The 26,155-nt window shown below is 36.9% G+C and overlaps 1 long non-coding RNA gene across 1 annotated transcript in view; it reads right to left on the bottom strand.

Moving 5' to 3' along the window:
* Nucleotides 1–17,961, bottom strand: part of LOC147914511 (uncharacterized) — a 35,444-nt gene extending 17,483 nt beyond the window's left edge. The window contains exons 1-2 of the long non-coding RNA XR_015555239.1: nt 17,844–17,961; nt 7,008–7,092 (exon numbers count right to left, since the gene is read on the bottom strand). This is a non-coding gene — a long non-coding RNA (uncharacterized LOC147914511). The remainder of the gene's footprint in view (nt 1–7,007; nt 7,093–17,843) is intronic.
* Nucleotides 17,962–26,155: the final 8,194 nt, after the last annotated feature.

The following is a 26,155-nucleotide window of genomic DNA, read 5'->3' as shown; positions in this document are numbered from 1 at the left end:
CATAATAATTCTGTTTGGATTCTAATTGGAATTTAATTAAATTTAATAATCAATATTTGAAGAATTAACATTTTTACCATATTAACTCAAGACTAACAAATGAGATGGGTTCATAGTTCTCTAATTTATACTCTTCTTATCAGGTTTTGGGTAGATTTCTGTCACTGTTTATATTTTGTAACGATTTAATCACAATGGAATTGCATTCCTTGGATTTGAATAAAACTCAGCCATAAAACAATCTTGTTCTGGTGACTTTTCCCCCCAATTTATAAATTATTAACTATTTCACACAAAATAAAGAATATAAACAGCCATGGACCCATCATCAAGCTAAACAAATAAACATTTCTAAAACATTGAAAACCCCTATGTGCCTTCACATGCACAAGCCCTTCTTCCAACTCAGAAGTAACTGCTTTCCTGAAATTAGGATGTACTAATTTTATGGCTCTTCTTCTTAGTTTTATGACTTTCATATTGATGTGTAAGATATATTGTTTAATTTGGCATGGATTCAAATATTATTTAACAGGAATAATATCACATGTATTTTTCCACAGTATGGTATTTCCAGTCATTTGTTTGTGAAAGTCATTCGTATTGTTGTGCATATTTATAATTCATTAATTTTTCACTGAGTTATAGTATTGTACTATAGTATTACACTACAATTTATTTAGGTGTTATTTAACCATTCTCTATTGATGGATACTTACTGCATTCCTAGTTTTTTGTTGTTAATAATAATGATGATTTTGCTTTTACAAATAATTATTTGATGAATATTGTCTTACATGTGCCCTGGTTGACAAGTGTATACATTCATTAACCACAGCCTCAATCAAATTATGGAACATTTTCATTTCCTTAGAAAGCTCTCATTATCCTTTCCAGGGACAGTCATTGTTCTGATTTCTACCACCATGAATTCATCTTGTATGTTCCTGAACTTCATATAAATGAAGTCATATAGAAAGTACTCTTTACTGTCTGGCATTTGTATGTAGCTCCTTCTTAGTTAAAAAAAAAAAAAAAAATCAGATTCATCCATGTTTTGGGATATTTCATTAATTTGTTACTTTTATACTGCTGAGTAGCAATCCACCTTATGGATATATCATAATTTGTTCACAAATTCACATATTATGAGTTATTTTGTTGATTTCAGGTTTTAGATATCATGAGTAAAGCTGCTACATAAATCCTTGCACAAATATTTTATGAATATATGTTTTTAATTCACTTGGGTAAATATACAGAATTGGAATTGCAAATAGTTTTCCTAGGTAGCTGTACCTTTTTACACTCCCACCGGAAATTTAAGTACCCATTGCTCTGAAACTTTGCTAACAATTGACATTATCAGTCTTTTATTTTTTTGTTGTTGTCATGGGTGTGAAGGAATGTCCCATTGAGTTTTAATTTGCATTTCCCTGGTGGAAAAAAAATGTTGATCAAATTTCCTTATTCTTTTTAGCTTGTATATCCTATTTTGCGAATGTTTTGTTCAATTTTTTTTAACTCAAAGGGTAAAATCCTTTTATTTTAAAGGATTATATTTTTATTACTAATTTTTAAGTGTATTTTACGTATTTGACATACATATCTTAACAGATATATGTATTGCATATATTTATCCCAAGTTCATGTGTTGGCTTCTATTGTATTTATAGTGTCTTTCAAAGAACAGAATTTTTGTTTTGAGGTGCAAATATTTTTCACAGTATGTAGTCCATGATGTTATCACAAATGAAAGTGCCTTATATAGTTTTCCAAGGTAAATCTTTAATTGCCTTTCCAAACTCTTCTTCATTAGTCGAGCACTTTTTGGAAATTTTATATCTGCGAGACATTAATCATCCTTTCTGCCATATATTTCTATGGAGCTGTACCTGGTATTATCTCATAATTTTACGTCTATTTTATATATATAATTATTTCTTCTTTCACATTTTTTATCTTTTTTCATTTTACTCACTTTTATTCTTAATATCTCATGAGGTAATTCCCACTTCATTACAGGTGTTAAACAGTTTTCATTTTATCTTTTACTACTTTCTATGTTCCACTTTATTGATTTCAAATTTTAACTTTAGCATGTCCTCTTTCTATTTTACTGTTTTATTGTTTTTCTAATTTCATGAAATAATTTATAAATTTTTTTGTTTTTCTTTTTTATTAAGACATTTATAGTATATTTTCCTCTGAGTAAAACTTTTGCTGTGTCCCTACGATTTTGTCATAGAGAGATTTTTTTTTTTGCTCTCTAGAGACATCATAAGTTCCATTTTTTTAGCTTGATCCAATAATTATACAATTTCCAAATAATTCAAATAACATTTGTTTATATTTTCATTATGCTTTATTTACTTATTTGAACAGGACTTATAAAAATTCCTCTGTTTTAAATTTCTTAGGGTTTCCTTGTGACCAAGCATGGACAGATTTTTGCAAATTCTCCAGAACATCCAAAATAAGTATCTTCCCTTTTCAAGAGATAAAACTTCTATATATAGCTAATATGCAACATTATTGATTTTATTATTTAATTTATTTCTTTTATGACTATTTTTTTCCTGTCTTTCTCCCAACTTGAAAGAGGATAATTGAAATATCTCTTTCCAACCAGATTCAGTTATTTTGTGCTTTATTGACTACAAGATCATGGCAGATCTTCATCAATGGTGCATGTTATCATTACTTGGTATCTTCATTTTCATGTATTGTGACATGTATGATATGACCACTGACATTTCTACCTTCTTTACTTTTGCCTCGTGTTTCTTTGCCCATCCCTTTATTTTTAAACTTTATTTACTGCACTGCCTTAAATGTGTCTCTTATATTCTCTTGTGTATTTTAACTCAGCCTATATAGTGAGAAAATTCTGTCCATTCACATTTAGTATTGTCTTATAAATTTCACTTTGTTGCTTCTACCTTAATTATGTATTTCTCACATAATGAATTTTCCTTTCTTCTCATTTGATCACATTGTTTTCATTCCACTTTATTCTTGAGAATTTGAAAGTAATACTACAATTTACCATGTTATTGATGTTATCCTCCTTTTCCTATTTGCATAATCAGGCATATATTTCTCTATCATGATTAGAAAAGAAAATGCTAGATATTTTTCCCACTCAGATGCACTCTTATGTAATCAAAATGCTTTACTTTCTTTCCCCAAGACTTCTTTCCCACTGCAGGGAGATTAGCTCAGAGGAATAAATTTATTTCCTCCCACTCCTCTCTTCTTTTCCCTTCTGCACAAAGAGGAGAAATTTGGAAGAAGTTTACTTCCTTACTTCTTCCCCTGCTCATTCTTGCCTCCAACCCTAAGCTCTAGATTTTGTTGAGATAGTTACATATTTTTAATTTAATATTGTTATCAAAATTTCCTTCACGGAATACCCATTCTTTTTCAAGAGTCTTAATTTATCATTTATATTACACATTCCCAGACAGTTAATTTACCCATTTGGATAGAACAGTATATTACAAGTTTTATTGATCCCAGGATTTCCTCTCTTCTTTGTCACCCCTGTCTTGAGATTTCTCTTTTGTTCATTTTATTTAGAGCTTTTAAGCGAACCCCACAGAAGTAGTACATGCATACATTAGTAATATTCTTGGACATTTTGCATATATTCAAGTATCTTTTTCCCACCCTCACATGTGAGTAACAAAATTCTTGGGATGGTATATAATTATACCAGAAATATGCATTTTTTCCAAAGTCAGAATTCAAAAACTGGGTACATTTTAGTCAAAAGACTAAGCTTTTAACTTAGTGCTATTTTCCTCTTTTAATCTCTCTCCTAATACCTTTAATAATCAGTTATAAAATTTATGTAAAATAGAATTTCAATGTCAACAAAATAATAAAACACTAATAAACAATTTAAACCAAAACATGAGATCACCTAACAAATAATTTAGTTTTTATGACTAAATTTTAACCTTTATATTACTATATTACATATAGTAACATAAAATATACTGTATGTTATACTCTATATAGCAATATAAAAAATATAATATTAATATATTATATAATATATTTACTATATCACTATATTATAGTTTTTAAATTTTATATTACGGAAATCTTTACAATATTATTTGAATAAACAGACATAGCTTGTTCTTAGATATAACAATAAAGTTTTAAATGATATCAATTCTTTCTTAAAATTAATTTATATAGTTAATGTAATTCTAATCAAAGTTTGAAAGAGCAATTTCCTGAACTTGGTATCCTGCCTATTTATTTTAACAGATTTATTTTCCTATTTTTTAAAGCAAAATGGTAAAACGATCCTAAAATTCACCTGCAAAAGTCACTAGTAAGGATAGATGTGTTAATCAGCACTCATACTTCATATCACAATCCAAAGTTATTCCATAAGTATAAAGGTGTTAGATGACAAAATAAAAACTAGAGGAAAATTCTATCAGTTTACCATTCAATTCTCTAGATGGGGGCGGACTCCAAACATAAGTGCAAGTAAAGAAAATAATAGAAAACTCCAAAGATTTGAGTTTGGTCAAAATTGAGTATAGCAAATATATATATATATAAAAATTAAAAGGCAAACAATATTTGAGAAAACTTCTTAGAAATACAAAAAGAGATTTATAATATCAATATATGATAAATTCTTGCCAATCAATGAGGCAAGCTCAATAGAGCTATTATGATGTGAGAAGGAATAGAAATGCTTAATAAGCATATGAAACATATTCTACCACATTTGCAATCAAATAAATGCAAATTAAAGCAAAATATTCCTTTTTATCTATTATATCAGCAAAGATTTCTCTAGTAATAACTTTTTTTTTAGTATTATACTAGTTGTATGAGGGGGAACCAAAAATAAGACATAATCTCAATCTACTGGTAGACGTTTAAGTTGAAATAGTTTTGTTGGATATCAGTTTTATACTCATAGTTACACTTTTGGGCATTTATTTTGTAGAAGTATGTGGGGAAGCAAACCAAAGATTTATGAATGAGAATATTGATTGTAACATCACCTAAGGCAACAAAACACTGTAAACAACCTAAATGCCCAACAATAGGAGAAGGATTAAATTAATTTTGGCACATACATTTGTTGAAATATCATAGAGTCATTTAAAATCATATTTTAGATATTTAATGTAATGGAAAAATAATCAAAAAATAAAGTTAACTTTAACAGCTCAATATTTATAAGAGTTGCAATTTGATTAAAATAGTATATATGCACAGATAAAAGACAATATACTAAATGTTAGCAATGCTTTATACTCAAGGATGTTACTAAAGATATTTTCATTTTTTTCTTTAAACATTTTTCTATATTAGAAATTTCCTACAACAAACAGCCATTACTTTGATATCAGAAAAATATTTAATATCAGAAAGATTGTCAATACAAAGTGGTTAGTGGCAAATCATGGAAATAGATCAGCATCTAGAACATAATCGCTCTTCAATAAATATCTATTGAATGAATGATTAGCACTCAAAATTAATTCTTTTACATTTTATTGTCTTTTCTCTTTCTCAATCTTTTGTTTCTTCATACTTTGTTTCTATATCCTGATTTCTTGGACTAATTTCTCCACGATCTCTCTAAATACTTTTTATCTTGTTGACCACTGTTTTGTAATCATTTTTGTAAATGATTTAACCAATAACAATATTTTGAGGAATTCTATATATTGTGATCATATATCAAAGATAAAAATTGCAGCCCACTTTTATGTACATGTTATTCAGTCTTTATGGAAAAAAACCATTAAAATAGTCATAAAAGGTGCCAAAGGGAAAACCGAAGTCAAGGGCCAAGTATAAGAAGAGAATACTTAGGTGTCTGGGAAGTTCTTACTCTCTAAGATGGGATGAACAGAGGAGGTAAGATATCCTGAGCTTCTAAATTCCTAATTTTTATAAAATAAAGTGACAAAAGAAATAGCAATGGAGTGATACTATAGATTGAATGTTTGTGTCCCCCCAAAATTCGTATGCTGAAACTTAATCCCCAATAGGATGGTATTTGGAAATGGGGCCGTTGGGAGGTGATTAAGTCATGAGGGGGGACCCCTCATGAATGGGATCAGTACCCTTATAAAAGAGACCCCAGAGAATTCTCTTTGCCCCTCCTGCATGTGAGGACACAGTGAGAAGACAACTGTCCATGAACCAGGAATTGGGCTCTCACGAGACACCGAATCTGCTTGCACTTTGATCTTGGACTTTCCAGCCTGGAGAACTAGGAGAAATAAATTTCTGTTGTCTATAAGCTACCCATTTTATGGTATTATAGCAGCCTGAACAAACTAAAACAAGTGAGATTTAATTTTTAATGTGATTAGAAGTATTTTGCTTTGGGCTGGCCCCATGGCTTAGCGGTTAAGTGCCCGCGCTCTGCTACTGGCGGCCCGGATTCGGATCTGGGTGCGCATCGACGCACCGCTTCTCCGGCCATGCTGAGGCTGCGTCCCACATACAGCAACTAGAAGGATGTGCAGCTATGACATACAACTATCTACTGGGGCTGTGGGGGAAAAAAAAGGAGGAGGATTGGCAATAGAAGTTAGCTCAGAGCCAGTCTTCCTCAGCAAAAAGAGGAGGACTAGCACAGATGTTAGCTCAGGGCTGATCTTCCTCACACACACAAAAAAAGAAGTATTTTGCTTTGACCTTAACTTTGATGAAAAGTTAAAATACCAGATTCAAATGGATTATACAAAAGCATGCATTATAAGTCTTTCCTGTTTTTTATCTAAGAATGGCAGTATATCAGACTTCTTGGTTTTAAGTACAATAGATTTAACAAATCCATAAAAGCAAGTCCCCTATCTTGCCAAAATACAAAGCAGTTTGGGAAAAATAGTCATAAGTGATGCTTAAAATTTTTCTTAAGAATCTTCAATAAAATCATAGATAAAATAAGAACATTGGAGTTTACTGAAGATAAAAAATATTTATCAAATATTTTCCACCCCACTTACCAAATGCAGATAATTGATTTCAGCGCAGATGTGGTTCTTAGCATTGCCCAAGCTGTAAATTCTTAATTATGCAGCAAAGTTGAACCTGAAAAGTAAAACAAAGAAACATGTACAACCTAAATGTCAAATGTAAAAGTAAGGCCTGTTTTATGGAAAACAACTGGCATTTCTCATTTTATCAAAAAAGAAGCAGACTTACAAACTGATCCATATAATATTTCCTTATAAATATATAAAAAAGCACAATCATTGTCTTTAGTTTTTCTCTTAGCTGTTCAAGTCTGAATCTGACAGATGTGGGTTAAATGTGTCTATTCCATTTTCAAAAAACAAATTCTTTTAATTGCTAGACTATCCCAACAGATATTTATAACATTACCATTCCACCACAGTGCATCACGATATTTCTTTTAACTACCATTTGCATCTTCATACACTCTAACATTTTTTTCACTTGTACTGGTCCTACTCTAGCAACGTAATATGCTGTAGTGGTTTTAAACTCAAGACTTACTAAATTAATTCCCAATTGTCTTCATAAATACTCTAGAGTATTAGAGGGATGGAGACTACATAAACTATAAAACAGTATTAGGAGTATCTAGTGAAATATCTACTCTTTATGATATTTTACAAAATTATTCAACGTCACTTAAAGCTTCCTGATGGCGTCTTTATAGAGACTGCTACTTTAAAAGGAATTTAAAAATGTAGTAAAAAGCAGGAATATTTTAATTTTGTGCAGTAGGCATCAAGTAGAAAGATGATTTACAGCTATTTTTCAAGGAATATTTCAAGATGTGCCCAACTGTCTTCCCTTAATGTGTACTTTTGAAATAAAAATCTCGAAATATTGTATGAAACCTTCTCCTTTATTCAAAGAGGGAAATGTGATTTTGTGTGAGTGTGTGTGTATGTGTGTGTGTGTGTGTGTGTGTGTGTATAAGCGAGCTTATAAGTATGAAAGAGAGAGAGAGAGGGAGAGGTAAAGGAGAAATGGAGAGCAAGAAATCAAAAGAAAATGAAAAAAGAAAAATAAAAGAGAAGTCAAATGAAAAAATAAAACATTGTGTCCACTTAATGTTTTTAAGAAAGTTAAAGTCAAAGCACGTTAACGCCCCCAAAAAAGATGTTTCATTGTCTCTAATTCATCTGTATGCTTTTTTAATTTATACCTCTTGACAGAAGCCAAATCAGCCAAACACTGGCCTAAGGTAACTTTTCATCCTGTCTTGAAATTTCAAAATTCTACAGGTAACATTGGACTTGAGTCCTTCTAGGGCCCAGAAGCAAATAGGCATTCCCCGGGTTGTTGAAAAAGGAAAGATTCAGTGTGAATCAAAAAGGAAATGAATGTAAAAAGGAGGGCAAAGAATGTCCCACATACAGCTTGCCACTGTTGTTGGGTCTATTTTTCTTCTGCTGGGTCAGTGACCTCAGTGCTGGCTACTGTCAGGTAAAATGGTCTGACTGCCACCTGTTTTCCCCAAACCCTTGACCCTTACTCTGCTGGCAGCACTGACAGGCCCTCATGAAGCTCATAGCAACAGAGTCAAGGAAATGGGCAGCTGCCAAGGGAATTTTGCCATACTGTCTGACTAACCACTTATATATTATCTCTCACCTCATTTGTAATGGAGAGAAATGCATTTAAAATTGAAGAGCAGTATTGATTAGTCTAAAAAGCTTTAAATTGGGTTTCAAGATATCACAACTTTATTCACTGTCACATGTCAGCAATGTGACCTTGTAAAATATTTGAGCCTTTCTGTAAAAGCATTCAGGTTTTTGTACCTCAGTTTTAATACATATCCCAAGAGCAAAGAGTGAGCCAGTTTTATTCTTATAGGTTTTATAAATTTGCATAGAAATTCTAAATTTTCAGTAGAACAGAAGTTACTGAACTCTATTCAAAGAAGTGAAAGAATAAATGTTCCTTCCTAAATTGAAACATATATGAAATGTTGAGAGGCTGCCACTTAATCATTTGAGTTGCTCCAATCATTTTATTTACTTTTTTCAGACTCATCTTTGCAAAAGACAGCCAGGCTATGTATGTGGCATATGGATTTAGTTCTTATGATGGCTAAACTATCAAGAAAACATGCTAGTTTGGTTATTTTGATCATATCGATATGAATTTAAGCGTTGGGCATGAATTTATATAAGGTGCATGACAATTTAATGCTATAATCAGCATTAAAAAAAAGACCTCTCTCTCAGGAAAGCAGTCTTTTGAAGATAAATTACAATATTTTCATGTTAAGTAACTGCCCCAAATTATGAAGAAAGAGGAGAATTGGAAATGGAGAAACTAGAAAAGACCATAAGAAATTAAGAGCCTTACAAGGATTAGTGTCCTAACAGCAGTGTGACAGAAGAATCTTTGTTCCAGCTGCCTGTCTTTGCACCAGGCTTAAGAGCCCCTCCCTACATCCTAAGGGCTAAAATCAGAGTCAGAACAATGGGCAGGAATAGGGGCCAGCCTTGGGCAATTCTCTAGCCAAGAAGCAGATCATCAGCCAGCACTCTAGCCTTTGTGGTCGGTTTGATTAGCAAGACCTGAAATGTGTTCAGTAGAGCCCAAGACCTGCCCTTTTTGGCAATGAGAAAGTTTGACTTTGAGAAATATATGCAAAGAACTATGACAAAAAGAGATTGCAGCCTCATGCTTGAAGCTGCATTGGGAAAATAAGCCAGAGCAGAGCAGCGAGCAAAAGGTGCCACCTCTGCCACCATCATCACAACAGACTAGTTGTGTGTTTTCTTAGTATCTGCTACTCAATAAGTGCCAGAGTGGAAATGAATTTACAAAAAGTAAATTTTGTTTGGTAAATTACCAAACTGGATGAAAGAAGGCAGTGATGGCAAAACATAGCAGCAGAAGCTATTATTAAGGCAAAAAGTCTTGATTTAGAAACTAGACTTAAATAGATGTAGTGGGATCAGAGATGATCTAAAACCAAGATATTCTTAGAGATGGGACTACCAGGAAGTTATTTTTAAACAGAAAGAAAGAAAAAGGGCCAGAGTTTTACCTTTAATTGATCATACTAGTACACCATTAAGAGAAATAGTTAAAAATGAACCAGAATTCTCTAAAACACATTTAATTATTTTATAATATGTCTTAGTTAACATTTGAAAACCTATATATAATATCGTTTTTGTCTTTTTCCCAAGATAAAAACTTCTGACAAATGCATCAAGTGCCTTTGATATTTTCTATGTGTTGGCCACAGACCTTCTCGTTCTGGGAATTTATCTTAAAGTTTCTCACAAAATATGAAGATTGTGACACAAAGATGTTATTCACAACGTTGTTTATGACTCACTCATTCATTCAACAAAATTTTTGGAGAATTTTCAATGGGCTAGGCAATATGCCTGCTATTTAGAAAAAAACCCTAAATGCCATTAAAAGAGTAATCATTATTTATGGTACAGGGATATGAGGAGCTGTTATGTAGTTATTATAATGATGTTTATGGAATGTTTAATGACTTGGGAAAATGTTAATGATTTACTATTGAGTAAAAAATGCACTTACAAAATAGCACTTACCATGTTATCTGAGATATGTAAGAATTGCATTAAAAATAAACAAATATTCCAATATATGAACAATAATTGCCTTTAGGTGGTGGAATGATACATGCTCTTCTCCTCTGCCTTGCTTTTTATAAACAACCTGTATTAATTTAATAATCATTAACAAATATTCAGATTTTGGTAAATTAGAAATAGCAAAACCTGACCAAAGTGACCATTTGATGAGAATTTTACTCTCTGGGTGTAAGGACTTGATTGAGTCTGACAGAATACAAGATATTCAGACAGCTTTTACAGACATGCTTCCCTGGAAAGCACAGTGCTTGATTTTGTGGATTGCCTGTACCTACGTTTCACATTCTTAAAACGCTTCATTTTCCTAATAGCAAGCAGATACATTTAAGACTTTTTGCTAATAATCAAATCAGTTTTGACATATTTCTTATTATATCAATTTCATGGATTTATAATTTACACACAATTAAATGCACCTATTATAATTGTACATTTAATGAATCCTGACAAATATATATACTGATGCAACTATTCTAAAAAAAATACAGAACATTTCCAGGAGCCTCAAAAGTTCTTCTGTGTTATGCTGCTTTGCAGGTAATCCTTAGCCCCATCCCTGGCACTAAGCAAATACTGATCTGTTTTCTGTCACTATAGATCAGGTTTGCCTTCTAGAATTTCATATAAATGGAATCATACAGTATATACTCTTTTGTACACTATTTTACTCAGCTAAATTTCTTGAGATCTGTCCATGTTGTTGCATATATTGATATGGGATGTCATTATATACACTCTGGAATGGCTAAAAGTAAAAAGATTTATGATATTAAGTGTTGGAGAGGAAGTAGAGGAATTCAAAATCTCATGCATTGCCAGTTGGAATATAATATGGTTTAGCCACTTTAGAAAACAATTTGGAGTTTCTTGAAGTTAAACACCATATGATACAGCAATTCTACCCCTAGGTATTTACCCAAGAGAAATGAAAACACATGTCCACAAAAAGGCATGTATACAAATGATCATGGCAGCTGAACTAGAAATATAACATTTACAACAGCCAAAACTGGAAACAACCCAAATATCTACTAATAGGTGAAAGAATAAACAAATTATGGTATATGTATACAATGGAATACTATTCAGTAATAAAAAGTTGTCTTTTTTAAGCATAATTTTTTAAAATCTAGTTTGATAAAATCCATTATCCAGAGAAAAAGGGTTTAACAATGGAAAAGTCTGGTAGATTCACTACAATCATACACATACTACTACCCAGTAAGGACATTTTAAAACTTTATTCATTTTTAAATAAGCTTCAACCAAGGTTTAAATTAATAAATACAGTTATCCATTCTAAAGCACATTTGTCTATTATTCATTTTTAAGATGAATAAAATTTTTGATAACATTTGTTATATATTTAAGGGAAGGTATTAAACTTGTTAAACCAATCTGGAACCTGGAGTGAATAGTTATTACACAAAACCTTACTCATCTTAAATTAAGTCTCAAACTCCTACTGTGTAGTCTTCTACTAACCTCTAGTGAAAACCTTATTTCTCTTCAAATAAGAAACTCCAATAGTCAGAAATGAAATTGTTTCATTTTTCTTTCTTTTAAAAATCACGTACTGAACACAGAATTAGACACGGTCCCTGCTCAGTGGGTTTCACAATCTACAATGCTAGCCTAATTTTCTGTCTGCTCAAACTCTGTATTAGAGCACACACTTGATAGGAACTTGTTGCTAAGATATACTCTTGCGCCCTGATACACTGCTGAAAGAAAGTTCACAGTCCTTTGAAAATCCAGGGCCTTGGGCATGCTGGAAGGCCGGGCACAATAACATACACTTATATCAAATAAAGAATAGTTCTGTGTCAAGAATGGAATTCTAATAATGACTTGTCTCTTTCTAGTTTACTATTTAAGAAAGCTTGCCAGAAATATTTAGAGAGCCAAATGAGTGTAAGTTTGTAAGTCTAGCACAGTGCCTGGAATATAGTGAGTATTTGTTGGATGGTGGAGCAAATTAAAAATAGGTATTTGAAAGGAAACATTCTATGTCAACAATAATCCTGATATTCAGTCATAGTCTAAAATTATAAAATGATTAAATTCTAAAATAAAACCCTAAAAATTATTATCCCTGATTTATTCACATCCATGATTTTTACAACCTTGTTCAAATGGTCTCAGAAATCTCTCGCCATCATGGAGATTTCTTAGACCATTTTCCTGAATTTTTTTCTATCAGGAAATTCATTCTTGGCTTGAACGTAGGAAACAACATAATATACAGGAAGAAAACGTACTTGTTCAGACTACGGGGAAAAATGAGACATTTCATATATTGTAGACCTACTGTATCTCAAATACTAAGCAAAACAAGTTAATTCATCCACTTAACAAATATTGTTTAAGTGCCTACTACTATTTCACATTCCAGCGGAAGGCACATGGAGTTGGGGGAGGGGAAAAAGAAGAGAGACAATGAACAAATAAATTAGTATATTATCTTATGCCAGGTTGCAAACCTGGTTTCATTCATTCTCAACACAATCTTGCAACTTCGCTATTTTTTAAATGAGGAAATTGCAAACCAGAGATGTCATCTAACTCGCCTCAAGTCATGCTGTAGTATGGCAGTAATTTAACCCAGGTCCTCTGACTAGGAATCACTTGCTGTTTCCACTTACTTATATTAGGGAAAATAATAAGAAGCCAATCACTAAGTTCATAAATTATAACCAGAAGGAAGAAAATGGAGGAGGAATGGGAAAGATATTTAGAAGTAAACGCCTATCTCTGTGTGACAGCCATGACAATATGCCTTGTGTGCTTCCCACCATAAGAAGTACAATTGACCAAGGGCCCCAGCTGCTGCACTGTGAAATCCACAGTGGCATTTCCACTGAGGCCAAACTTCCCATGGGTTTCCCCCAGACAATGACAAAGCACAGCAGGGATATTAAGTGATGCCCATTCCTGGGAGACATGGGACTCCTCTGATGGCTGACTTTGGTTTGAAGACTCCCTGAAGCCCTTGCTGAAACTTCCTTAGACAGCGTTATAGTCAAGGACATTTCCCTTCTGTTTTTCACTCGCATTGTGGTCTGAAGGTGTTCCCAGCTTTAAGCGCTTCCCTAATCATTTTATCTCAAAGAAGTATTTTCTCTAAGAAAATACTTGCATGCTTAATCCTACCTTGGTGTCTACTTCTTGAAAGAACCAGACAAGTGGTACTGAAATTCATCTGAAGCAAAAGAGCAGTAAGATGGGGATTTGGGACTGGCTTCCCCACCACCAGGCAGGTGAAGGGGATACCTCCCTGGAGTATATGGAGCATGGATAGTCCTTAGCACAATGTGGCAGCTCAACTGCTAAAGATTTCACCAATGATGAATAGGAAAATGTCCCGCTGGAGCAGTATGCTATGGCAGGTTTAATGATGCAGACTTTTGAAAAACAGAGGGGAAACAATGCTTACAAAGGCAGCAGAGCAGGACATCCTTCAGAAGCATAATGAGAGACTGAGGGTCATTAACAAGGAGTTTATGGCTAAGTGTGTGAAACCAGAGAGTCTCAATTGTAGCTTACACAGAGGCCCTTATCACCTGTAGTGGAAGGGTAAACACAATTAAGTGACAGGCTGAAGAATGAATTGTCAGAGTCACAGAGATCCAGACATGTCTGAATACTCAGCCCAGGCAGGTTTTTGTGCACAGATGAGTGCCCTGGTAGGAAGAATCTAAGATTCTGAAAAATGAGACAGGGAAATCTGAATGGATGATCTTGAGGACTATTCAACCCATTGGCCACCCCTGGACCTTCCGGGCTTACAAAGATAACCCATCTTTCCCGAGTGAGAGCTAGTACCTCCCCTGGGCTGGAAGATGCTACAGAAGCTTCTCCTTCACGAGGCAATAAGCACCACCGCAAGAGTTGCCCCCGCTCCTTTTCTGGCTGCCAGGTCACTACCTAGGGTAAAATCCCAGCATAACTTGGCCGGGAGTGTGCCAGGCCTGATAAGGGAGGAAAGAGACTCTACAATTAAAATATTGCAAGAACTAGCTGACATATTCTAGCAAGAGGGAAGGGAGGACTCCTTGGATTGGATTTTGAGGGTGTTGATCAAGAGGACCAGAATGTACAGCTGGGTAAGCAAGAATTCATTGCCTTCAATGCACTTTCTAAAGACATGGAATTTAACATCCTAGCAACAACTCCAGGCGATAGGGCAAACGTGCTGCTGGGGTGGCTTTTAGAGGTCTGTAAAAAATAACGGCCAACTCTCAGCAAAATAAAAGTGCCGATATTGGCCTGGCAGATAATGAGGTTGAGGGAAGTGAGCATGCTGAATGGACATGTTATATAAGGCCAGAAGACTCAAGAGGACATACCCTTCATCAAGGCCATCAGGAATGTGCTGGTAAGAGAGGCACCAGAATAAATAAGAAGCTCAGTGATGGTTCTTTTCAGGCTAGGGATGATGGCAGGCAGGGCAGTCACAGAGCTGTGCTCTTTAACATCCGTGGCGATAATGCCCTCCCCCTAGGTAACAGAAGCCAGGTGATGGCATTTAATTGCCAGAGCTAGATGGCGTCAATTACCATAATGACAAGTGAAGTTGGAGAGACAGTCAAGTGATTTAACCTTGAGAGAATTGTGGAAATGGTTAACAGAGCATGGCATCCTTAAAGGCAGAAAAGATGGGCATCCAACAAAGTTGCTGTTCGACATTTAAAATTAAAAAACAAACAATGAACAAAAATACAAAAATAGAGGAGCGAGAAAGGGTGCTATAGCAGGTCCAGGCTGCAATGCAATCAGCCCACCATCTGGGCCATACAATACTTCACAGCATTGGAGGATCCAGCAGACTATAGTGTTGGAAAAGGTACAATGTGGAACTTATGGCAACCTCCAGTAAAGAATCACAACACAGGCTCCTGGGATTCTGGAATAAGGCCAGACACAGTAGAGAATTATTCACTCTTTGAGAAACATCTCTTATGTGTTACTGGGCTCTAGTAAACACAGAACACCTGATCATGGGACACATACTGGCCATACATCTGAAACTGCCCATCATGAGTTGCATACTGTTGGACCAACCAAGTCATAATATCAGACAGGCCCAGTCCACTGGTCATGAAAAAGTAGCTCAGACCATATGTCACCCATTACAGTTACATCAGTGTCCCTCCTCTGGCTTACACTTATGATTGTATGGGAGTTCTTGTATCACCAACTAAAAGGGCAGGAAAAAATCTGAGCTTGACTTATGGAGAGATTGCCTTAGTATGTGGGTACAAGTAAAATATGAACAGTGGCTGCATTACAGCCACATTCAGGATTGGCCTTGAAAAATGGTCGAGTGAAAAAAAAAATCTTACTAATGGCAGTGCTATGGGCAATACACTTGGTCATCCACTTTGTGTGGAAAAAGAGAAGTAACCTTAGGTAAGAATACATATAGATTTATGGGCAATGGTCAATGGCCTGACCACTGGAGTCTAGAAAGAAATGAACAGAAATATCAGAGACGAAGAGGTTTGGGATAGAGGCACGTTGATGGACATATGAGAGTAGGCACAAGCTGTGAAGATTTTTGTATCACTCATTGTCTACCAGAAAGAATCAAGTATAGAAAAGCCGGGTAGACAAAACCAAATAGACAAAAATGGGCATTAGGCAGCCTTCATTATCAGGCACTCCAGAACTGGCATGATGAGTACCCAAATGAAGTGACAATAAGTGGCAGAGATAGAAGCTATGTATTGATCCAGTAACATGGATCCCTACTTACCAAAGCTGATCTAATTACTGTTACCTCTGTATGTCCAACCTGCTAACAACAGAAACCAACACTGAGTCTCTGATATGGCCCTATTCCTTGAAAAATTCAATTGGTTAGTTGACTACATTGCCCCATTTCCACTCTGGTTTGACTTACAGGAATAGATAGTTATTCTGGGCATGGATTTACCTTTTCTGCAGAACTTTAGTCTGCACTGCTATCCAGTGGCTAATAGAATGCCTAATCCACAGACATGGAACCCCACACAGCATAGCATCTAATTTAGGGACCCACTTCATAGTAAAGGAAGCATGGGGGTAGGCCAATGACCACAGAGTGCACTAATCATAACACATGCTGCACCACTCAGAAGCAGCCAGCCTCTTAGAATGCTAGAATAGCCTTCTAAATGTGCAACTGCAGTGCCAGTGCTAAGGAAACACTCTGAAAGAATGGGTGATGTTTATCAAACCAGAGACCCCTATATGGTTCTTTGTTCCAATAGGACGGATACATGGGTCCAAACACCAACCAGTGACCATTAAGGACTCCAGTGAGTCATTAATTGTTGTGCTTCCTAATCTCACAATCTTTAGCTCTGCTAGAGAACACATCAAGGGTCACGTCAAGCTATATGTTATGGCTACCATCCGGGAACTTGGGAATACTGGTGCCTAGGGACCAAAGGGGAAACTGATTCTGATCAGCAGAATGATGTAAGGCTGCTTGCACACTGGGAACAGGGGGGAATGAATGGAACCCATTGGGATCCTAGTACTCTCTTGCCCACTGTAAATATGAACAGTTATATGAAGCAACCTGGACTGTAAAGGGTATGATAATCCACAGTTCAGATATTTCAGGAATGAAGGTTTGGTTCACACCACGAGGGAAGCCACCAAGACCTGCTGAGGGAATCACTGAAGGGAATTAAGAATGAAGAGTGGGAGGGGGCGGAGTCAAGATGGCGGCGTAGGCAGACTCTGAACTCACCTCCTCCCGTGGACACAGCCAATTTACAACTACTCGTGGAAAAATTACCCCTGAGACAGAACTGAAAACTGGATAAGAGGAACTCCTGCAACAACGGACAATCCTAACTGGGGTAGAAGAGGCAGAGACTCCCTTCTGGAGAGGAGAAACGCCACCTTCACAAGCCGCCAGCTTCACGGCCGCCGGGAGCAGCTCACAGGTACGCAGCCTCCCTGGAGGCGCAGGGCCCTGAGCCGGGGAGCGCCCCCGCTGTGGGCATTTTGTGGACCCAGCACAATTGAGACCAGCAGCATAATATCTGACTGTGCCTGCTACTAAAGCATTGGGGAGTACCCCCAGAAAACCCGGTTCACAAAGAAACTAAAACTGGCTCTTAAAGGGCCCGCGCACAAACTCACCCGTTCCAGAAAGCATCCTAAAATCACCAGAAAGAAAGGTGCACAGTGCTTCGGTGACAAGAGACTCACCTAATAGGCCCTGAGTGCATCTCGGTGAGGGGTGAGACCTCTCCAGGGACTGGGACATTGGCGGCGGCCATTGTTGTGGCCTGGTGTGAGCGTGCTGACACAGACGCCATTGGAGTTCTCCCTGAGACCTGCTAGCCCAGGGTCTGCTCCACCCGCTAGAGCACCGATTTAATCCAGCTCAGCCAGGGCAGGCAGCCCACCCTAGAGACTAGCCCCACCCAACAACAAGCCCTCAGGCAACGTGTGGGCCTGCATAGATTGCTGACTGGATTCTCTGCAGCCTGGCAACTGAGCTGACTTGAGCGGGGCAGGGTGTGCACAAGGAGCGGGTGGAGAGTGTGGGGCGGTGGCAGAGTGTGTGGGGCTCCCGCCGTGGAGAGACTGGGTCCACTTGGGGAGGTCGGGGCGAGGACACGGGGCAGGACTGTGTTGACTGTGTGTGTGGACCTGTGGGCGGCAGGGCTTCTCAGCCACAGAAGACTTGTGCTTCTCAAAGACCCACATAGGGGGTTTGCCCCACCTTCCAAAGCCTGAAACGATTGGGTGCTCCTGTGCCTGAGGCCAGCCCCACCCAGCTGCAATCCTCAGAGAGCTGACAAGAGACCTAATAGGCTAGAGGCTTACAGCAATTGTAAGGCCCTGAGCATAACAACCTGCCATGGTGGGGGCCTACTCACTTAAAAGAAATACTGCAACACAAATGTGGTATTAGAACTTGCAGCCAACTGTGCTGGGGCTCCCCACAGCTGATAAAGAGACTGAAGGGCCCACAACAACTACAAGCAGCTGAGCATTACAACAGCTGGCCAGGAGCATAACTCAGCCTCCCTGGGCGCCTACAGGGAGAGCAAACAGGCCACAGCAGAAGGATACACATAGCCCACATAGGGGTCACCCCTGGAACATTGAGAACTGAGGGAAGCACACTGGAAGCCTCCTAAGCCATCACTTACATAAGGTCACCTATCCAAGAGCAGGAGACGTAGCTGACCTACCTAATACACAGACACAAGCACAGGGAAAGAGGCAAAATGAAGAGGCAAAAGAATACATTCCAAGTAAGGGAACAGGACAAAACCCCAGAAAAGGAACTTAGTGAAACAGAAATGAGCAACCTACCCGACAGAGAGTTCAAACTAAGAGTGTTAAGGATGCTCACTGATCTGGGGAGAAGAATAGATGAACTCAGTGAGAATGTCAACAAAGAAATGGAAGATATAAAAAAGAACCAATCAGAAATGAAGAATACAATACTGGAAATGAAAAACTCATTAGAGGGACTCAAAAGCAGAGTAGAGGATACAGAAGAACGGATCTGTGAGCTGGAAGAAAGACTAGAAGAAATTACCCAAGGTGAACAGGTAAAAGAGAAAAGAATTAAAAAGAGTGAGGACAGTCTAAGGGACCTCTGGGACAACATCAAGCGCACTAACATCCGTGTTATAGGTGTCCCGGAAGGAGAAGAGCGAGACAAGGGGGCAGAGAATCTATTTCAAGAAATAATAGATGAAAACTTCCCTAACCTAAGGAAGGAAACAGACATCCAGGTACAGGAGGCACAGAGAGCCCCAAACAAGATAAACCCAAAGAGGCCCACACCAAGACACATCATAATCAAAATGTCCAGAATTAAAGATAAAGAGAGAATCCTAAAAGCCACAAGAGAATGTCAAGTTACATACAAAGGAAACCCCATAAGGCTATCAGCTGACTTCTCAGCAGAAACCTTACAGGCTAGAAGAGAATGGCATGATATATTTAAAGTGCTAAAAGGAAAAACTTACAGCCAAGAATACTCTACCCAGCAAGGTTATCGTTCAAAATGGAAGGAGAGATCAAAATTTTCCCAGATAAGCAAAAATTAAAGGAGTTTGTCACCAAGAAACCAGTGTTACAAGAAATGTTAAAGGGACTGATTTAAGGGGAAAAGAGAAGACCACAAATAGGAAAAATTATCTATTTCCACGATTAGAACGTAATGGATACAAATGCACAAAAAGAGGTTGGATATGATATCAAAAACATAAAAGGAGGGAGGAGGGTAGTTAAAGAGTACAGCTTTCAGACAGAGGTCAAACTAAAGTGACCATCAATTCTGTATAGAAGAAGTAAGGAACAGAGAAGGACTACTAAAACACTGAGAAAACAAAAAAAAGTTAAAAAATGGCAGTAAGTACATACTTATCAATAGCTACTTTAAACGTCAATGGACTAAATGCTCCAATTAAAAGGCATAGGGTGGCTGACTGGATAAAAAAACAAGACCCATATATATGCTGCATACAAGAGACACACTTCAGACCTAAAGACACTCACAAACTGAAAGTGAAGGGATGGAAAAAGATACTCCATGCAAATGGCAATGAAAAGAAACCTGGGGTAGCAGTACTCATATCAGACAAAATAGACTTTAAAACAAAAACTGTAAAACGAGACAAAGAAGGGCATTACATAATGCTCAAGGGAACAATCCAACAAGAGGATATAACACTTGTAAATATCTACGCACCCAATGTAGGTGCACCTAAATATATAAAGCAATTATTAACAGACATAAAAACAGAAATAGACAGTAACACAATAATAGTAGGGGACTTTAACACTCCACTTACACCAACGGATAGATCATCCAAACAGAAGATCAATAAGGAAACATTGGCCTTAAACGACACACTAGAACAGATGGACCTAGTAGATATATACAGAGCATTCCATCCAAAAACCGAAGAACACACGTTCTTTTCAAATGCACATGGAACGTTCTCCAGGATTGATCACATCTTAGGCCACAACACAAGTCTCCATAAATTTAAGAAGATTGAAATAATACCAAGCATCTTTTCTGACCACAAAGGTATGAAACTAGAAATCAACTATAGGAAGAAAATCAGAAAAGCCACAAATACATGGAGATTAAACAAAATGCTACTGAACAAAGACTGGGTTAATGAAGAAATCAAAGAAGAAATCAAAAAATACCTGGAGACAAATGAAAATGAAAATACGACATGCCAGAATTTATGGGATACAGCAAAAGCGGTTCTAAGAGGGAAGTTTATAGCAATACAGGCCTATCTCAACAAACAAGAAAAATCTCAAATAAACAATCTAACAATGCACCTAAAGGAACTGGAAAAAGAAGAACAAACAAAGCCCAAAATCAGTAGAAGAAGGGAAATAATAAAAATCAGAGCAGAAATAAATGAAATAGAGACCAAAAAAATAGAAAAATTAATAAAACCAAGAGCTGGTTCTTTGAAAAGATCAACAAAATAGACAAACCTTTAGCTAGACTCACCAACAAAAAAGAGAGAAGGCACAAATAAGTAAAATCAGAAATGAAAGAGGAGAAATTACAACAGACACCTCAGAAATACAAAAGATTATAAGAGAATACTGTGAAAAGCTATATGCCAACCAATTCGACAATCTGGAAGAAATGGATAAATTCTTAGAATCATACAACCTTCCAAAACTGGATCAAGAAGAAGTAGAGAATTTGAATAGACCAATCACCAGTAAGGAGATCGAATCAGTAATCAAAAACCTCCCCAAAAATAAAAGTCCAGGACCAGACGGCTTCCCTGGTGAATTCTACCAAACATTCAAAGAAGACTTAATACCTATCCTTCTCAAACTCTTCCAAAAAATTGAGGAGCGGGGGAAGCTCCCTAACTCATTCTACGAAGCTGACATTACCCTGATACCAAAACCAGACAAGGACAACACAAAAAAGGAAAATTACAGGCCAATATCACTGATGAACATCGATGTGAAAATCCTCAACAAAATACTAGCAAATCGCATACAACAATACGTTAAAAAGATTATACACCATGATCAAGTGGGATTTATTCCAGGTATGCAGGGATGGTTTAACATTCGCAAATCAATCAATGTAATACACCACATTAATAAAATGAAGAACAAAAATCACATGATCATCTCAATAGATGCAGAGAAAGCATTTGACAAGATCCAGCATCCATTTATGATAAAAACTCTGAATAAAATGGGTATAGAAGGAAAGTACCTCAACATAATAAAGACCATATATGAGAAACCCACAGCTAATATCATCCTCAATGGTGAAAAACTGAAAGCTATCCCTCTAAGAACAGGAACCAGACAAGGATGCCCACTGTCACCACTCCTATTTGACATAGTATTGGAAGTCCTAGCCAGAGCAATCAGGCAAGAGAAAGAAATAAAAGGGATCCAAATTGGAAAGGAAGAAGTGAAACTGTCACTATTTGCAGATGACATGATTTTATATATAGAAAACCCTAAAGAATCCACCAGAAAACTTTTAGAAGTAATAAACGAATATGGTAAAGTTGCAGGATACAAAATCAACATACAAAAATCAGTTGCATTTCTGTACACTAACAACTAAGTAGCAGAAAGAGAAATTAAGAATACCATCCCATTTACAATTGCAACAAAAAGAATAAAATACCTAGGAATAAACTTAACCAAAGAGGTGAAAGATCTGTACACGAAAACTATAAAACATTTCTGAAAGAAATTGAAGAAGACACAAAGAAATGGAAAGATATTCCGTGCTCTTGGATTGGAAGAATTAACATAGTTAAGATGTCCATACTTCCTAAAGCCATCTATAGATTCAATGCAATCCCTATCAAAGTTCCAACAACATTTTTCACAGAAATAGAACAAAGAATCCTAAAATTTATATGGAACAACAAAAGACCCTGAATAGCTAAAGGAATCCTGAGAAAAAGAACAAAGCTGGAGGTATCACACTCCTGATTTCAAAATATACTACAAAGCTCTAGTAACCAAAACAGCATGGTACTGGCACAAAAACAGACACACAGATCAATGGAATAGAATCGAAAGCCCAGAAATAAACCCACACATCTATGGACAGCTAATCTTTGACAAAGGAGCCAAGAACATACAATGGGGAAAAGAAAGTCTCTTCAACAAATGGGGTTGGGAAAACTGGATAGCCATATGCAAAAATGAAAGTAGATCCTTACCTTACACCATACACAAAAATTAACTCCAAATGGATTAAAGACTTGAATGTAAGACCTGAAACTGTGAAAGTTCTAGAAGAAAACATAGGCAGTACGCTCTTCGACATCAGTCTTAGCAACATGTTTTCAAACACCACATCTGACCGGGCAAGAGAAACAATAGAAAAAATAAACAAATGGGACTACATCAAACTAAAAAGCTTCTGCACAGCAAAGGAAACCATCAACAAAACGAAAAGACAACCTAACAATTGGGAGAAGATATTTGCAAACCATACATCTGATAAGGGCTTAATCTCCAAAATATATAAAGAACTCATGCATCTCAACAACAAAAAAACTACCAACCCAATTAAAAAATGGGCAAAAGACCTGGACAGACATTTCTCCAAAGAAGATATACAGATGGCCAACAGACACATGAGAAGATGTTCAAAATCACTAACTATCAGGGAAATGCAAATCAAAACTACAATGAGATATCACCTCACGCCCGTCAGAATGGCTATAATTAACAAGACAGGAAACAATATGTGTTGGAGAGGTTGTGGAGAGAAGGGAACTCTCATACACTGCTGGTGGGAGTGCAAACTGGTGCAGCCACTATGGAAAACAGTATGGAGATTCCTCAAAAATCAAGGATAGAACTACCATATGATCCAGCTATTCCACTGCTGGGTATTTATCCAAAGAACTTGAAAACACCAATTTGCATAAAGGTACATGCACCCCTGTGTTCATTGCAGCCTTATTCACAATAGCCAAGACTTGAAGCAACCTAAGTGCCCATCAAGGGACGAATGGATAAAAAGCTGTGGTATATATACACAATGGAATACTACTCAGCCATAAGAAACGATGAAATCCAGCCATTTGTGACAACATGGATGGACATTGAGGGCATGATGCAAAGTGAAATAAGTCAGAGGGAGAAGGTCAAATACCTTATGATTTCCTTCATTAAGTAGTAGATAATAACAACAATAAACAAACACATAGGGACAGAGATTGGATTGGTGGTTACCAGAGGGGAAGGGGAGGGAGGAGGGTGAAAGGGATAATTGGGTACATGTGTGTGGTGATGGGTTGTAATTAGTATTTTGGTGGTGAACATGATGTAATCTATGCATAAATAGAAGTACAATGATGTACACCTGAAATTTTTACAATGTTATAAACCAATGTTACTGCAATAAACAAAAAATTAAAAAAAAAAAAAAAAAAAAGAATGAAGAGTGGGTGCCGGCCCATGGCTTAGCGGTTAAGTGTGCGCGCTCCGCTACTGGCGGCCCGGGTTTGGATCCTGGGTGCGCACCGATGTACCGCTTCTCCGGCCATGCTGAGACCGCGTCCCACATACAGCAACTAGAAGGATGGGCAACTATGACATACAACTATCTACTGGGGCTTTGTGGAGAAAAAAAAAAAGGAGGAGGATTGGCAATAGATGTTAGCTCAGAGCCGGTCTTCCTCAGCAAAAAGAGGAGGATTAGCATGGATGTTAGCTCAGGGCTGATCTTCCTCACAAAGAAAAAAAAAAAATGAATGAAGAGTGGAGGAAGAAGAGGAGAAGTACTGGTTACAGCCCAGGGATCAACTGTAGTGATGGGAGAATTAGTTCATTCCTCTAACCTCCCTCTGCCTAGTTTTCACTCAGGAAGAAAGGTTCATGGAAACCATGGAGTTGCTGCTCCTGGACCTGTGTAGAGAAGCAGATCTGAATGGGGCAAGGGACTCAATGTGGTGGCCATGAGAATGAGCTGGGCAGACCCACCACTACAGGGAGTATAATTGATGATAGATCCCAGCTGTTGTGCTCTGAAATCCATAGCCTCATGTATGCTAATGACAGAGCAGCAGGAATACCAAGGCAGACCCACTCCTGGGAGACACAGGACAGCTCTGATGGGCAACTTCTGTTCGAGAGCGCTCTCTGACAGCCTTGCCAAACCTCCCTTAGACTGCAAGGCTGTCTACCAACCAACCTCTGCTCCCTCTTCCCTTCACTCAGGGTCAGATTTGCATGTGTTTTTTTTTTACCGTCCCGGCTTTACTCACTCACTTTCTGTTTTCTTTCACACAGATATTTCTCTTAATAAAATCCAAATAAAGTAAACATTTAACCCTGTTTTGTCATCTGTTTTTTGAGCACCTCTGTGACATCCTTGTATATTATTAAGTTTGAGTTTTATGGATAAGCCCCAGGTCCTCATTTAACATCATAAGGAAAGTGCAGCAAACTAGTGAATGACGATCTTAAAGATACACGACAATAAGCGAGTGTAGGATGGTGTGGCCATACAACAATGCATTTTTTAAACAACCAAAATAGGTAGTGATATTTACATCTTTGCAGTTGTTCAAACTGTGGCTGAATGGCATCACTAAAGGGATAGAGGGTCTAAGTATCCTTGTCTACCTATAAATCATTCGCACACTAAGAAGGGAGGCTGGACAAGGTTCAGACTGCTGGATCTTGCAACCAAAAGGTAGTAAAAATTGTCTTCTAATCCTTCCTTTCATCTCTTTAAAAAATTAAGGAAGCTTGAATTCACATTCCATATCAACACTTGGTGAAATCTCCCACTCCTCCAGTTCCTTCCACTGCTGCTCCGCTCTCGCTTTCCACAACTCCCTTCCGATCTCTCACCTCTACTTCACACGGGCTTCCTCCCACCCACTTTCTACCAGATTTCCCACTCTCTTTTTTTCCCTCTTTACCTATTTTCATTACAACAGATCTCTGACCAAGGTTGAAAACGTTTCCAAGAAAATTCATTTTACTCTTGTCAAAGATATTACTATCATCATTAGAAAGGACTTTTGAATGGTTAAAAATGGCAGTGAGCAGTTGGAGAAGCTGAGTTCACGCCTCTGGAAGTCTTCAGGAGAAGGTGATCTCCTCATTGTCCTTCGGCTTTCATTGTCAATGATTCTAAGTGTTCCCTACATAAAATTTGCAGGAGATTCTCTCTTTAAAGAGAGGGAAAATGATTAGCCACAGGTGCTTCTATAACAGTGTAGAGAATTGACAGTTTTTGCAAGTCCTTTAATCAGGTTATCATTTTATTTACATTTCCTTATTTTCTTCTTCTGCAAAGAGATAAACTTCAGTCTGTCAGGATTGTCATCAACTCTGAATCATGAGTGTCAAAAATAATGTTATTTTTTTACACTTATAAAGTTGTTCTCTTTCGGTTGTTCTCGTGTTTCCTGAAGTGAGAGTTTTCCCGGATTCAGAATTCAGAAAATTTAGCATAATTATTTTGAATTAAATTACCGCTATCCAAAGTTTCCAATGTTAAT

This window comes from Ceratotherium simum, chromosome 19, assembly GCF_057802395.1.
Source record: "Ceratotherium simum simum isolate JZ-2026a chromosome 19, ASM5780239v1, whole genome shotgun sequence".
NCBI lineage: Eukaryota > Metazoa > Chordata > Mammalia > Perissodactyla > Rhinocerotidae > Ceratotherium > Ceratotherium simum.
Note: the sequence above shows the minus strand (reverse complement) of the source record. Positions and strands in the feature narration are given on the sequence as shown.